Here is a 13,172-nt window from a genome sequence, read left to right as displayed (position 1 = left end):
CAGGGTCCCTGGGGAGTCCCCAGTCACTCCCGCCTCGAAGGTCAAGTGCCCAGGACACACCTTCCGAAGTGGCTCCTGCCTTGGCCCCAGCGACAGTGTCTGGACCCCTGCAGAATCGCTCTGGGCAGTGTAGAAGAGAGCTCGCCTCCGGAGAAGGTTCCAGAGTTTTTAACTGTGGAGCAAAAGAGAGAGGTGGAGAAGGTCCTATTCATGCTCCCCACCAAGCTCGGGATGGGGGAAAATCCCACCCAGTTAGTGGAACCCAGAACTCTGCTACTGTCCTTTCCAGGGGCTGGCGCGGCGGACCCCAGCACATCGGGAAACGACCAGCAGAGAGGCTGGCAGAGAAGTAGGGTCGCCCAGAGGGAAGGCAGAGCTTTCCTCAGGGCAGCGGATCACCAGGAGCTGCCCGTCTGGTCCTGAAAACTCGGTTGGAGCACTGCTCAGTTTCCCCGGGGGACTTCCTGAAAGGTGGCCATGGGTGCAAACCCACGGATGAGGGTCGCTTCGTTCTGTCCCACACTGCCACCTCCCCCTGGGGTGAGGCGATTGACACCACAGAGAGGAATAGTGTGGTCTGTAGTCCTCTCCCAGACCGCAGAAGGCAGCACTTCACTGCACCCGAGCCTTAATGGCACGGGTCTAGAGAATGGATTCAAGGTCCTGTCTCAGTATTGGCTCCTTCCTACTGCCCAGTTTTCTGCCTGTGTTGGGGACACTGACATTTGAGATTGCCCACATTTCTTGGGTAGTCAAACTCCTTCCAGCAGCTGTGGAGGTTCAGTCCACATGGGAGGCTCTCCCGGCCACAGAAGTACTTTTGCAACTACAGAAGCCCCAAGGAAGTGGTGCCAGATCCCTTTCTCAGCAACATGGAAGGATGGCTTTGAATTAGATGAGGGCAAGGATGAACTTCCCAACCTAGCATTCGGTGGGACGGTCTTTCCTGGGTAATTTACAAGAGAGAAATAACTGGAGTCTCAGATGTTCCCTGGAAGCTCTTCTAGAGGCGAGGGAATGGAAAGAATGGCCTCTTCAATTCTTTCCCAGAGATGAGCAGAACACTTCACCCATCCCTGGGACAGTGACCAGGGCAGGCAATGTGTGATTCCGATTTGCCTCAGGCCTGCTGTAATGCTTTGATCATTGGTCTTTGTGTCCTGAAGCCCCTGGTTTATCATTTCTCAGCGTAAAACTCATGATCTTCAACAGCAGTGAGGTCCCTGCAGGGTCTCCTGCTTTCTCCTTTGCAAGCATCCGGAAGGGGTGGGATGGCGTGTCTGTGCCCACCGTCCCTTCCTCCTCCTGAGTGTGTATTAATGGCTGTCACTGGGAGACTTAAGCAGATCAGGGAAAGTCTCCAATGTCTTTGGAGGCCTCTGGTCTCCTTTGGGAAGGTTCTGGAAAGTTCTTTGTTTTTTACATAGAATGAAATGGCCCTGAAGAAAGCCCTTTGGAAGTTCCTGGGGATAGAGAAGGACTTTATGACATCCCCCCCCCCCCCCCCCAAGTTTTAACTGGCTGGCTCTCTGCTGGGTTGAGCTTGCACCCTCCCTCCCTCCCACCCACCTGGACTCACCCTTCTCAGCTAGGCTGGCGCCTGCCACTTGCAGTGTGACCTGAAGGTGTCAGGCTTGCCTTACTATGCTTATGCCTGTGTCCTTGCCACCAAGACTGACTGAGAAACTGGTTTGTGGTGAAAGCCCTTAAGACAAAGGCAGAGGAGACCAGTACAACAAAACAAACAACGGCCAACCAACCAGCCAGTTCTGGATTTCCTATATTCTTCCCCAAATACACATTAGAACAGGGCTGGGCTAGCCACAGCCTGTGGGTTTAATCCTGCCTGCTGCCTGTATAGTCCACAAGTTGAGAACGTTATTTATATTTTTAAATAATTGGAAAAAATTATGAAATTTCATGATGTTTGGAAATGGTATGAAATTCAAATTCCAGTGTCCACAAGCACAGTTCAGTTTGATCGGAATGCAGCCATTCCTTTACACACTGGCTGCGCTGTAAGGTCAAGGGTAAGTCAGCCTAAAATGCATTTACTCTCCAGCCCTTTGCAGAAAACTTTGCTGATTCCTGAATTACAGTAATCAAATTTTGAATGTGGGATTATTTAGACCCAGTATATGTGATTCTTAGGAAATAAGAAGCTCAAAAATTTCTTGCTCTGGATGCAAAGGGGAAGTTATATAAAAATTAAAATCAAGACATCTGTGTCTTTACTTCTGTATGTATCAATTATTCATTATTTAATTGGTGCTTAAATAATTAAAGGACTTTTATGTTTATAGTACCTTATATCATAGGTCTATAGTGATTTTTGAGTTTTTAATGGACTATTTGTAAGTGGTATTTCATACTCTACAACTAGAGTTTAATGGAGTGTATGCCATAAATTTATAGGGCCTGCTAAGCTCTTGCATTCTCTCAAATCGCCTTCCTATTGGAAGAGACATTTGTGGTCCTCTAACCTACTTCCACTTGCATTTTCTAGAGGAGGAACAAATGCAGAGGTTTTGGTGATTTGCCCAAAGACACGTAATTAGCGGCAATTTTGTCCTTCAGATACTATGGTACCTCCTGCCTGAAGATAAAGAAACAATATTGCTTTTATAATTTATTTGCAACTTGCACCTCCTTATTAAAATTGAATGCTTTCTCTGGGCCAGGCATTGTTCTAAAGGCTCCTTTTCATTTAGTTTTTAGTAATAGCAGCTTCTGACTTTGAGCGCTTGCTGCAGGCTAGGCACTGTGCTGAACAAGCTCATGGTTTCCCTCTGTCCTCATGACAGTCTTCTGGAAAAGGCATCCTGCAGATACAGAAAAAGGTTGAGAGGGTCGCCCAGTGAGTAAGTGGTGGGGGCAGTGTTCTGACCCACGGCCTCATGCATAAGCTACTGATCAGATTTAATATTTTTCTGGCGATGACACCGCCGGCTGAAGCAGTGTCCTGTGTTTAGAACCAGGGACTAAATCCCGGTCTTGCCAGGTTGGGAGGAACGGCAGGGCCTCGTCTTTGATGATTTGAAAGAAGGGAGGAAACAGCTTTTCTCCAAGGCCTGTTACATAGAGCACTTCAATGTAAATAGAGTTCTTTGTTTCTAAGAAAAGTAATATATTTTATCCACAATTCATGTTCATTTTCTTTAACTTTGGCTGTTGTATAATTGTCAAATTGCCTATGACAGAGAGAGAATTCCTGGTCTTACACATCATGCTGCTGAGCACATAGCCCAGGCGGGACAGGTTTGATTTAAAAAATATATATATTTTATTTATTTATCTCTAGAGAGAGGGGAAGGGAGAGAGAAAGAGAGAGAGAGAGAAATGTCTGTGTGTGAGAGAAACCTCGATGGGTTGCCTCTCTCATGGGGGCCTGGCTTGCAATTTGGGCGTGTGCCCCCACTGGAAATAGAACTGGAGACCCTTCGGTTTGCGGGACAGTGCCCGACCCACTGAGTCACACCGGTCAGGGCCATGCTTGGTTTCTGACATCACTTTTGTGTTGGCACTCATCTTGCATGTCCTTCGGTTTTTGTGATGAAAACACTTGTATGTATAAAAATAAATCCTATTTATTTTTGTGTGTTTAGTTCATTCCTAATCCTAAATATTTTAACATTTGGAATCTTTGGAACTGCACCCAGCATATAGAAAGTCATTAGTTCATATTCCTGAGGCTACATCAAGTTCAATTTCCCAACACCTGTAAAGTGCTAGCCACTCCAACGATTCTCCTAGCTTCGCCTGGCTGTTCTCCTGTTTCTGGCCCCTTCTCAATGAGTGTCCTGCCAGCTCTGTTATCTAGGCCACTGAAAACTAGACCTATACACACTGTGGTACGAACCTGACATTGACTCGCTGGTTGACCATGCGTGAACTGGTTTTATTACACCAAGAAGCAAACAGACCTTATCATTTGTGTGTGTTTTCAGTGACTCATCGCCACAAACTGGGCTCATTGTGGGGTGCCCAAAATAATGAAGTTTCCTGCGGAATGCATCTGTGGTAACCCACTGTGAGCCCTAATGTAGCTGGCCGTTAAGAGTCACCTTCACATTGGAAAGGTTATCTTCAATGGCAATGCCCTTGACCTTAACCGAGGCTAAGGTGATGTTTATTTTACTACGTAATGGCCAGCAGGTGGCATTGTTGGAACTTGATATTTATGCTCTAGGACAATTATCAGAGCAACTTTTTCAGAAGTAGCTTAGAAATCTTTATCCTGTCATGCAAGTCGGAGGCAGCAGCCCTTCAAAACTGCGCAGGCAAACGAAGCTGGCTGTCCACTAGGTTTCTTAGAGCTGGTCACCGGAAAGGAGGAAGAAGGTGCTGTGTGGCCGTGCTTCATGGGGCTTGCACTTCTCTCCTTCCCGCAATCCTTTCTTCATCTTGGTTTCTTGCTGTTGTCAGGCCAGCCCAGGGTCTTTCCACGCAGGTCCTCCAGCAGTCTGGGAGAGCTGGTCGAGCTGAGCTGTCTCTGGGGTCTAGGACCACCTCAACCACGAGAATGGTTTGGTTTCTGTGCACTGGTTCATTACTAAATGCAAACAATACATTTCTCCCCGACTCGTCATTACTGATTCTAACCACCAGGTGGGAGTCTGGTCACATCTACCTTTTACAGCTGATGGAAGAAGGGCTGAAATCTCTCTAAACAGCCGGTCTAGTTAATCACTTCTGATAACACACACACACACACACACACACACCCCTCTATAAATATTTATTTTATTGTACTAACTTGCCAAGCTGCACTCCTTTCTCCTGGTTTTAAAGAGAACAAAAGAGACAAAAAAAGGAGCTGGGATTTCAGGAGGGAGAGCGATTTCTCAGAGCAGGTGAGGTATTTATTCAAGGTCATCGAGCGACTTGATATAAAAACTATGCAGTTTTTAGGAATGTGTTTCAGTGAGTTAGGAGGTGAAGGCTAGGAAGAGTGCTGGGCACCTCAGTAAAGCGGATGTAAATGGTCATTGTTTTCTACTGTCACTGTCCTCGTGGCCTTCACAGCTACACACGCCCAGCTGGCCTGGCACGGTAGTTGTAGAGCATCAGGACTTTATCCTGGCACTGAACCCCCATCTTCAGGGCTCCCCTTCTTTAACAGTCGCTCAGGGTGCTCACCTGACCTCTGCTCCCACAGACAGAAGGGAATCCAAGTCATGACTACTCTGGTGTGATAACAGGTCCTGCTAGTAGTGTTTGGATTTTAAGAGACCTGAGGAAGGGGGACCAAAGGAAATAACAACTAATGGTGGAATTTCAGACACTGTGGCTGGAGCAGGAGGGAGAAATCCAGTGGCCCAGGGAGATACGTCAGGGCTCCTGAGTATTGGACAGGGGCACCTGCAGACGTGTTGAAAGAGGATTCTTTAATGGGGGGTGGGGTGGGAAGATGAGCAGATGAGAACTGCACAGCCCCATCCATCGTACTTTGCAAGGATCCTTGGTTAGTAGAGGGGATTAGCCTTCTTTGACTCTGAATGAAGAAATTCAGTTTTTTTTAAAAAACATTTAGACATCCAGGTCCAGTGCACTTTCTGCCAGCCCCGCTTTCTGAGATTACTGGGGTTGTTTTTTTCAGAACGTTCTTCCTTGCAGGCAGTTCTGTGAGTCTTGTCAGGCTCATTGGCCTTTGAGAATTTAGAGAGAACCACCGACCTTACAGGTGACAGCAGAAGCACTTTTCTAACCTCTCACTTTACAGAGGGTAAGTTGAGACCTCTGAGGATGTGGTTCGCCTAGAGCCCTGCAGCTGCTTGACTGGAGATTCGGGGCTGGAATGGGAGTTCTCAGTCCCATGTTCTCTCCAGGTCTCCTCGAACCCCACTCCTTTCTGCAGAGCAGAGTCTGAGCTCCCAGAGCCTGTGTGAAATGACCCGAGTCACAGAGCTGCCTGGAGATGGGCCCGGCGGCAGGACCCGGGTCCGTGGAGGGCAATGGGACTGCTTTTCCATGTCAGCACCCGCTGTCTCCAAAGCTGACCATGTGGTCCTCATTCAGAGCCCTTTCTTTGGCATGTTTGCTTTTACTTCAGTAGAAGAACCTTCCATTATGAGAGAAGTCAAAGTACTTCAAATTTAGCCATTTGCGTGACTTACAAAGAAACTGTCACTTGTGTGAAACTATCTAAGAATGTAGAGGCATCTCTTGGATGTCTCAAAAGGTGATGGAGAAACAGGAGAGGCCTGAGGATTTAGGAAGAGAGTGGGATTTGGAGCAGCCGTGTGGCAGGGGAGGAAGGGGAAGAGGATGGACATGGACCCGTGCTTCCAGCCCTGAAGGCTTCCTTCCTATCTTGCCTCCTGTGCGCATGTGCATATGCCCTCACACCCATTCTCTCTCTCTCTCTCACACACACACACACACACACACACACACACACATGCACACACAGGTGTTGGTGATGGCAAGCTGGTACACCTTTCCAGTTCTCCTCTTTCATGCCTTTCATGTGCTCTTATTTCTGTAGCTCCTGACCCAGTCTTCTCTCTTCTCCTTGGACCTCACTCCATTTCCTCTTCTTTCTGAATTTCTTCTTTCTTCTTTTCCTTTCTCAGCTCTTCATTCCCTGTATTTGCACTTTAAGTAAATAATTTTCTTCAGCTTACCATGTGCCAGAAAAGGTCCGAGGCAACAGGGGCAAAGAAATACCAAAGATAGTCCCTGTGTTCTGACCACCTGCGTTAGCCAGACAGGTCCTAGTCTGGTGAAAGGGAAAGCTAAGCAGCCAAATAATTATAATATAATGTTGCAAGTATAACAACAGAGCTATATGCAAAAAGCCTGGCGTACAGAGTAGGAATTCAGGAAACATTTGTTGAGTGGAATGATGAATAAGTTAGGACAGCCCAGACAGAGAAGGCAATGATAGCTGAGTTTCGATGGGCAAAGATCAGGTTTAAAAACATTTCATTTGAGTGCTATTTTTATTGGACTTCAATGAATGAGTAGGAGTTCACCAGACATTGGAGGGGAGAACCATTTTAGAAAGATGGAGAGACACACACATGCTCTAAAGATGCTTTTCCATCTGGGAAAGTCATCAAATGCAGTGAGTCTTGCAGGTCTGGAGTGTCGGGTGCCCAGGAGGCACAGACAATGAAGCTAGAACAGCCAGCTGGGGCCAGTGTGAGAAGGGGTGTATTTGTCACCTGGGTACAGTGAGCTAGCTTCCAGAGGGCGGTTTTTGAGCAGAGAAATGATATGACTGCGTTTGTCATTTGGAAAGGTACCTAGCAATCGCGCAGATAAAGGTTGCATCAGGGGAGAGACTGCCGTAGTGGAGACCCGTTAGGAGGAGCTCCCCAGAGGCGCGGACGTCTGAGCTAAGGCAGCAGTGCTGGAGATGGAGAGGAATACAGTGGAGCCTTTCTGAGTTGCCTCTCAGGACTGGCGATGGGTGCAGGGGCCAAGGGAGGAAGTAGAGGAGGACGACTAGCTGCGTGGTGAGCTGACTAGAGCTGGCGTGGGCGGAGTTGAGGAAAAGGAAGAAGAAGGTGTACACATCTGTGTGTGCTGCTTTGGGGGTGTGCACAGAAGGCGTTTGGGGCTACAGCTGCTGAGAACTCTCTGGGATGGCTGGCTAGGTGGAGGTGGGTGCACACCAGTGAAGCTCAGGCCGTGGGGAGGGCTGGGAGTGGGGATTCGGGAACCAGAAGCTGTGAAGGGTGCGTTCTGCTGTATGGACATGTGTGAAATTAAAGATTCTCTTTGCTTCCTTTTCAGTTTCAACTCGTCCTTTCGGCTTCCCTGTTCCTCTACTTTTCTTTCTTTTCGCACCTCCAAGAGCAGCGGGGAAACCTATCCGTCCAGGCACCACTCTTGCTGTCTCCTGTCCCCCTTATCCGGGGCCTCTCCTGAAGCAGCAGGCACCTTCGGGATCTCTTGGTGAAATGCAGTGATTTTCACCCAGTTGGGCTCTGTGGCCCACAAGTGTCTTGCAGTTGGTCTGTTGGCTGATTCAGGGTGGGATGTCCTGATGGGAAGGAGAAGATTCCTGGCTAGAGTGGAGAGAGAAAGGGGAGGAAGGGAGAAATCTGTACTTGGAGTGACTCGGTGTTTGGAGTCTCACCAACCACAGCTTGAACATATTGGACAAACTTGCTGGGCGGCTGCTGCCAGGTTGGCTAAGAAGCGACATTACTGGATCCTGTCACCTCCTGGCTGTCAATAGTGGCAGGCAGGAGGAAGCAAGGGCAGGCGAAGCACAGACGACCTTTTTTTTTTTAAGGAGATAGCACCTGGTATCTCAGCAGACCACTGGGGAGCCCAAGGTGGGAGAGGGCGGGCTCTGTTTGGGGGCCCACACTCAGCCCCAGGGGAAGTGGGCCTGAGCCAGGAGCACCCTGAATGGCTTTTCTTTTGCCACCTCCCTTGGTCAAGGAATGGCTTTGTGTTCTTCTGTTAATATCAGAGTTTTCTGCCTTTGAATCTGTAATGTTCTTGAAGATCAGAGAAAACTCACACCTGTAAGCCTCATGCATACGAGGCTGTGGACACTCGGTTGGAGGTTTTCCCCGCCAGCCTGGGCCTCTGCTCTCACCCCAGCTGTCCCTAGGCTCATTTGTGTTGCCCACCCCACTGCTCCATCTCAGGAGTGACATGAAGGGGCACAAAACCTGGAGCGAGGTCATGTGCACTGATGAGGTTGGTAAGAGGTGGGGACAGAGGAGGTAGGCCTTCCACAAAGCGTCGCTAAATGAGATGCCAGAGCCGGAAAACATTAAGGGCAGTGGCTTACCAACTGGAGATGTCCCCACCTCAGGAGGGAGGGTAAGAATGCCCCCAACTTGCTGGGATCAGGAAGAGTGATGGAGGACAGCAGGGTGGAGGGGTGCAATCATTTCTCATTTGCAAGAACTGTGTCCCTCGTTCTGGATGGGGCACAGCCTGCCCGACTTCAGTGGGCACCCTCCCCAAGGGAGACCTTTTGGCCGCCCCTTTTTCTTCCCTCCCAGAGAACCCCCTTCTGGTCATTGTCTGACATTCTACTCTCAGAACTTTGTTTTGAAAAAGGCTTTGATCCCTTTTAGGTATAAATGTATGTGAGTGGGAAACACTTTAAAGCTATTATCTGCTATTTTCACCTGAGGGCAAATGAAGATGCTGGTGGGAGCAAAGGTTGAGAAGAGGGGTAGGGAGCATGAGAAGAACTGGAGAGGCTGACAGGAAGCCTGGGGGTGGTGAGGAACCCAGGGAAGGCGGAGGTGGAAGGGAGAGGGTTGCGCTAAGAGGAGAGGGGAATGGAGGAACACTAATTTACCTAAATGAAAAGAGCAAGAACCTGCAGCTCACCTGGGTTTTTCTTGGCAGAACTAAGGAAAGACATGGCAGACTCCTGAAGAGAAAAGTGTATCATACTTTCTGATCATGAATCACAAATATGTTATTCACTCTGTGGACTCAATGAGTCTTTACCGATGATTGTAAGGCTGTTCTTCCCCTTCCATAAATAAGTTCAAAGCCCCAGGAGACTGGGTCGTTTGACCCTCATCCCCAAGGAACCCAACTGGAAAAGGGGGGATTCAGGGTGCTGGAAGAAAGCAGCCTGAAACAGTTATTTGGTGAATTAACTCAAGTATAGTCTGGACTCTTTGTTCTAGCCTCCTAGCTCCAAGAGAACAAACCCAGGAGTTAAGCCCCAGAAGAAAAAACAGAGTGGGTAGCTGAGAGGGGAAAAAATAGAGTTAATGTTTCCTCTGAGCAAGGGAGAATGGACCCAGGCCCAGAACTGTAATTCCTGGGTCCTCAGAAGAATCTCCAGCTGCTTCAGCTGTCTCCACATCTGGGAGGGGATTGGCCAAGGGGACCAGCACATGAGGAAGCCGGTGGAGGTTGCGGCTCACTTGCTGAGCCTTCCAAGATCTGCCCAAAGCCTGTGCCTTTCGAGGTGGCGTCTGCTGTGCCCAGCTCTGCAGCATGCTTTTCCACGAGGAGCAGATGAGACACATCTGGGATTTTTAGGGATCTTTGGCAAGAATGGTGGAGACTCAATGCACAAAAAGGATGGTAAGTTCTTAAATCTCTCTTTTGTGTAAAACCTGGTTTAAACCCTCACATGGTAAATCAATGATTTAATAACATCTGATCTGAGGAATTGGGAGATTTCTTTCAACCACTTCCTTCCCCTTTGCTGAGATCATTGAGGTTATTCCTTGTTTCTTATCTCTCTTTTCTCCTTAATTTTTCACTCCCGTTTGGGGGAGGTACTCCAGGATGCTTGATTCTGCAGGTAGGGGAAAGTCAGACTTGGTCCTGATGTTGGTGAATCATCAGGATCTGAGAGATGGAACTCTAAGTCTGTGGCTGCCTGTTGCTAGCCTCAGTGCACCATCCTTTGGGGCTGATCACCTGGAACCTCCTGCACCCACCTGGCTCAGGTAAGCAGTCCACACCTGCTCTGGGGACTGTCATGAAGACTGACAGGAAAGAAAAGGAAGCCCCAGTTTTGATGAGTTTCTAGTCCAGGGTGGCTGTAGCTCCATCTTGGCAAAAGTGTTTAACACTGAACTAGCAAAGGGCAGGTGAGTTCAAATGGAATATTCCTGTGCTACAAGTGGACTGCGCACAGGCTGAAGGAACAGAGAAGCAGAGCAGTCGGATCTGTGTGAGTTCAATCAAGCTGCTTCCTACGGGAGGAGGGACTCACACACACAGGCAGAGATGAGGCCGAGAGGGCTCGCTCCGGGAGACAGGGCTTACACAAAGCTGTGCATGCTGAAATAACAGCTTCTGAGCAGCAGCAGCAAGCTAATTAATTTGGCTAGAGCCAGGTTTTCATGCAAAGGGGAAAGAGACAGGAGTTTATGAGCTGAGCAAAGCAGCTGGCTGGGTTTCTATAGGCAAGTAACTGGGTCTCTCTGCCCCTTCAGCTGCCTCCGGTATGAAATGAGAGAATGGAGTAGGTGACCAGGGTAACAGGCTAAGGTTTCTGTCACGGAGGTATAGAAAGTTAATAATCACGGGAACAGCACGTTAGGCATTCTGAACTTTCCTAGGAGATCGTGGCTGACCGAGCTGAGATTAGAGCCGGAGCCCACTCAGTAGGCATTCATGCAGAGCACTGTGCCAGGCCCGGGGGCCACAGAGTGAATGACACACTGAAGATCCCATTTGCATTCTCGCTGGGGGAGAAGGGGAAGACAGCCAATGCAGGGTAAAGGTTCAAGTGAACAAAATAGGGTTAACTGGAAGTAAGTGCTATGGAGAAAGTAAAACATGGAATCACAGTTGTGTTTGGGGCTTCTTCATTCGGGGGGCCTGGGAAGGCCTTTCTGACGAGGTGGCACTAGGGCTGAGACCTGAAGGGCGGGAAGAGGTCAGCCTAGTTGTCCAGGGGCATCAAAGGCCCAGCTGAGGTGCTCGGATGTCTCCGCGTGGGCTCGGCCCCCACTCTTTCTTTGGGAGAAGGAATTGCTTTTTATTTTTCAAAGATCATGGAGGACAGAGAAAGACAAGAGGGTGCCAATTATAGAGTCCAAATATGGGCGTAGGGCTGCCAAAGTAACATTGGAAACCTATGAGCAAAGCTGGGAGAGGGCGTTCCCATGAGCTCTCCTCCCTTCCCTGTTGGAAGCACCAGAGAACTTCAGAAGGTGACGATGGCAGTCATCCTGGAGGGCCGAGACAGGCTTGGTGGTAACAAGAATAAGAGTAAGAATAAGAATAAGAATGAGAATAAGAAAATGAGAATAGTAGCAGCACCACTAGATAACATTTTATGAATTCAGCACTTCTGAGCACTGTTTAAGTATTAACTCATTTAGTCCTTATGATAACTGTGGAGATGGGTAGTGTTACTATGCTGCTGGTTTTACTAAAGGAGAAGCTGAGGCTTTGGGGAGTAACTTGGCCACGACTGCACAGCGGAGGTCGGTGGAACAGGATGCACATCTGGGTTCTCCAGGCCTGGGCTCTTCGTCATCAAGCTACACTGCCTTCCACAGCCCGCGCAGAGTCATGCAATACTTGATCTGGAAGTGATCTTAGATTTTTGTTCTAGACCAGAGATTTCTAACACAGTCTGTGACTGTGTTAGAAGACCTCTGGCCGGACAATCCCTCCTCTTTTGACAGGTTAGAAAATGAAGTCAGAGAATTGGATCGGCGATGCAGATGGGGTGCTTTGTGTGCTCTGCTTCAGCAGATACTAGATCATCAGCGTCTGTCTGGTTAGGAGCCCCTGGCACAGCGATTGACTACAACTGCAGCTTCCCACGAGGGGAGACACGAGTGTTAAACAAGCTAATGCTCAGGAAACGCCTAGCACACAGTAAGTGCTCAATACACGTTAGTGCCTTTGTGAAAGTCCACATGTCCGGTTTCTGTGCTCAAGGGTGAGACAGCTGGGCTGTCATCGGGAAAGGGGGAGCTTGGTTGACACGCTGCAACCCTTGCCAAACCTCACTGATCAGAGTGAAAGTAAAATGTCTTTGGAAACCTGGTAACCCACCATTAAAACTCCTGGGTATAGGAAAACAATTGCTTGCCCTATATAGTGGCTTATGATTGCCCTTGGTTGTCTGAGTTTCTCTTTAATTATAGGCCCTCTTTAAACACTCAGACACACAAGGCCTTTGTAAACTTGAACTTCCTCTCTCTCACACACAATCCCCCCGCATGCACACTCTCCCTTTCATTTACGGAGCATAAACAGCCATGTCTTACTCATCCACTTAATGAATTTCAGCCCCATGAATCTCCACTGAAGAGGGGCCCCTGGAGAGCTGGGGGCATCTAGGCAGTCTTCCTGTCCCACAGCCCCAGGGGGCTCTGGGAAGAGTGGATCCTTTATGGGGAGGAGATAATGGGTAAAAAGTGCTCTTCACCGATGGACCGGTCTCAACCTTCTCTTCCCTTCAACAAAATTGTTTACTTGGGCAGTCACTTCCCTAAGAAAATTGCAAAGTTCTCCCCCGCTGCCTTCTTTTTATACTTCACAATCCTGCCCTCTCCTCTTCTAAACTCAATGCAGAGACATTTGGTTTTGGGAAGATATTCTAGGCGTCAGGAGAGACGAGGAAGCCTGCCTGACTGTACTTGCCTTTCTTCCTTGCCAGAAGAAAGAATTTGATTTTACTGAGAGAAAAGGGGGGGCTCAAGGACCAGAGCATGAAACAGGGCTCCTTGGACTCCCCTCCAAACCAGATGGGCTCG

Source organism: Artibeus jamaicensis, unplaced genomic scaffold, assembly GCF_021234435.1.
Source record: "Artibeus jamaicensis isolate MK-2021 breed Jamaican fruit bat unplaced genomic scaffold, CSHL_Jam_final scaffold_660, whole genome shotgun sequence".
NCBI lineage: Eukaryota > Metazoa > Chordata > Mammalia > Chiroptera > Phyllostomidae > Artibeus > Artibeus jamaicensis.
The sequence above is the reverse complement of the archived record's forward strand: the minus strand, read 5'-3'. Positions refer to the sequence as shown.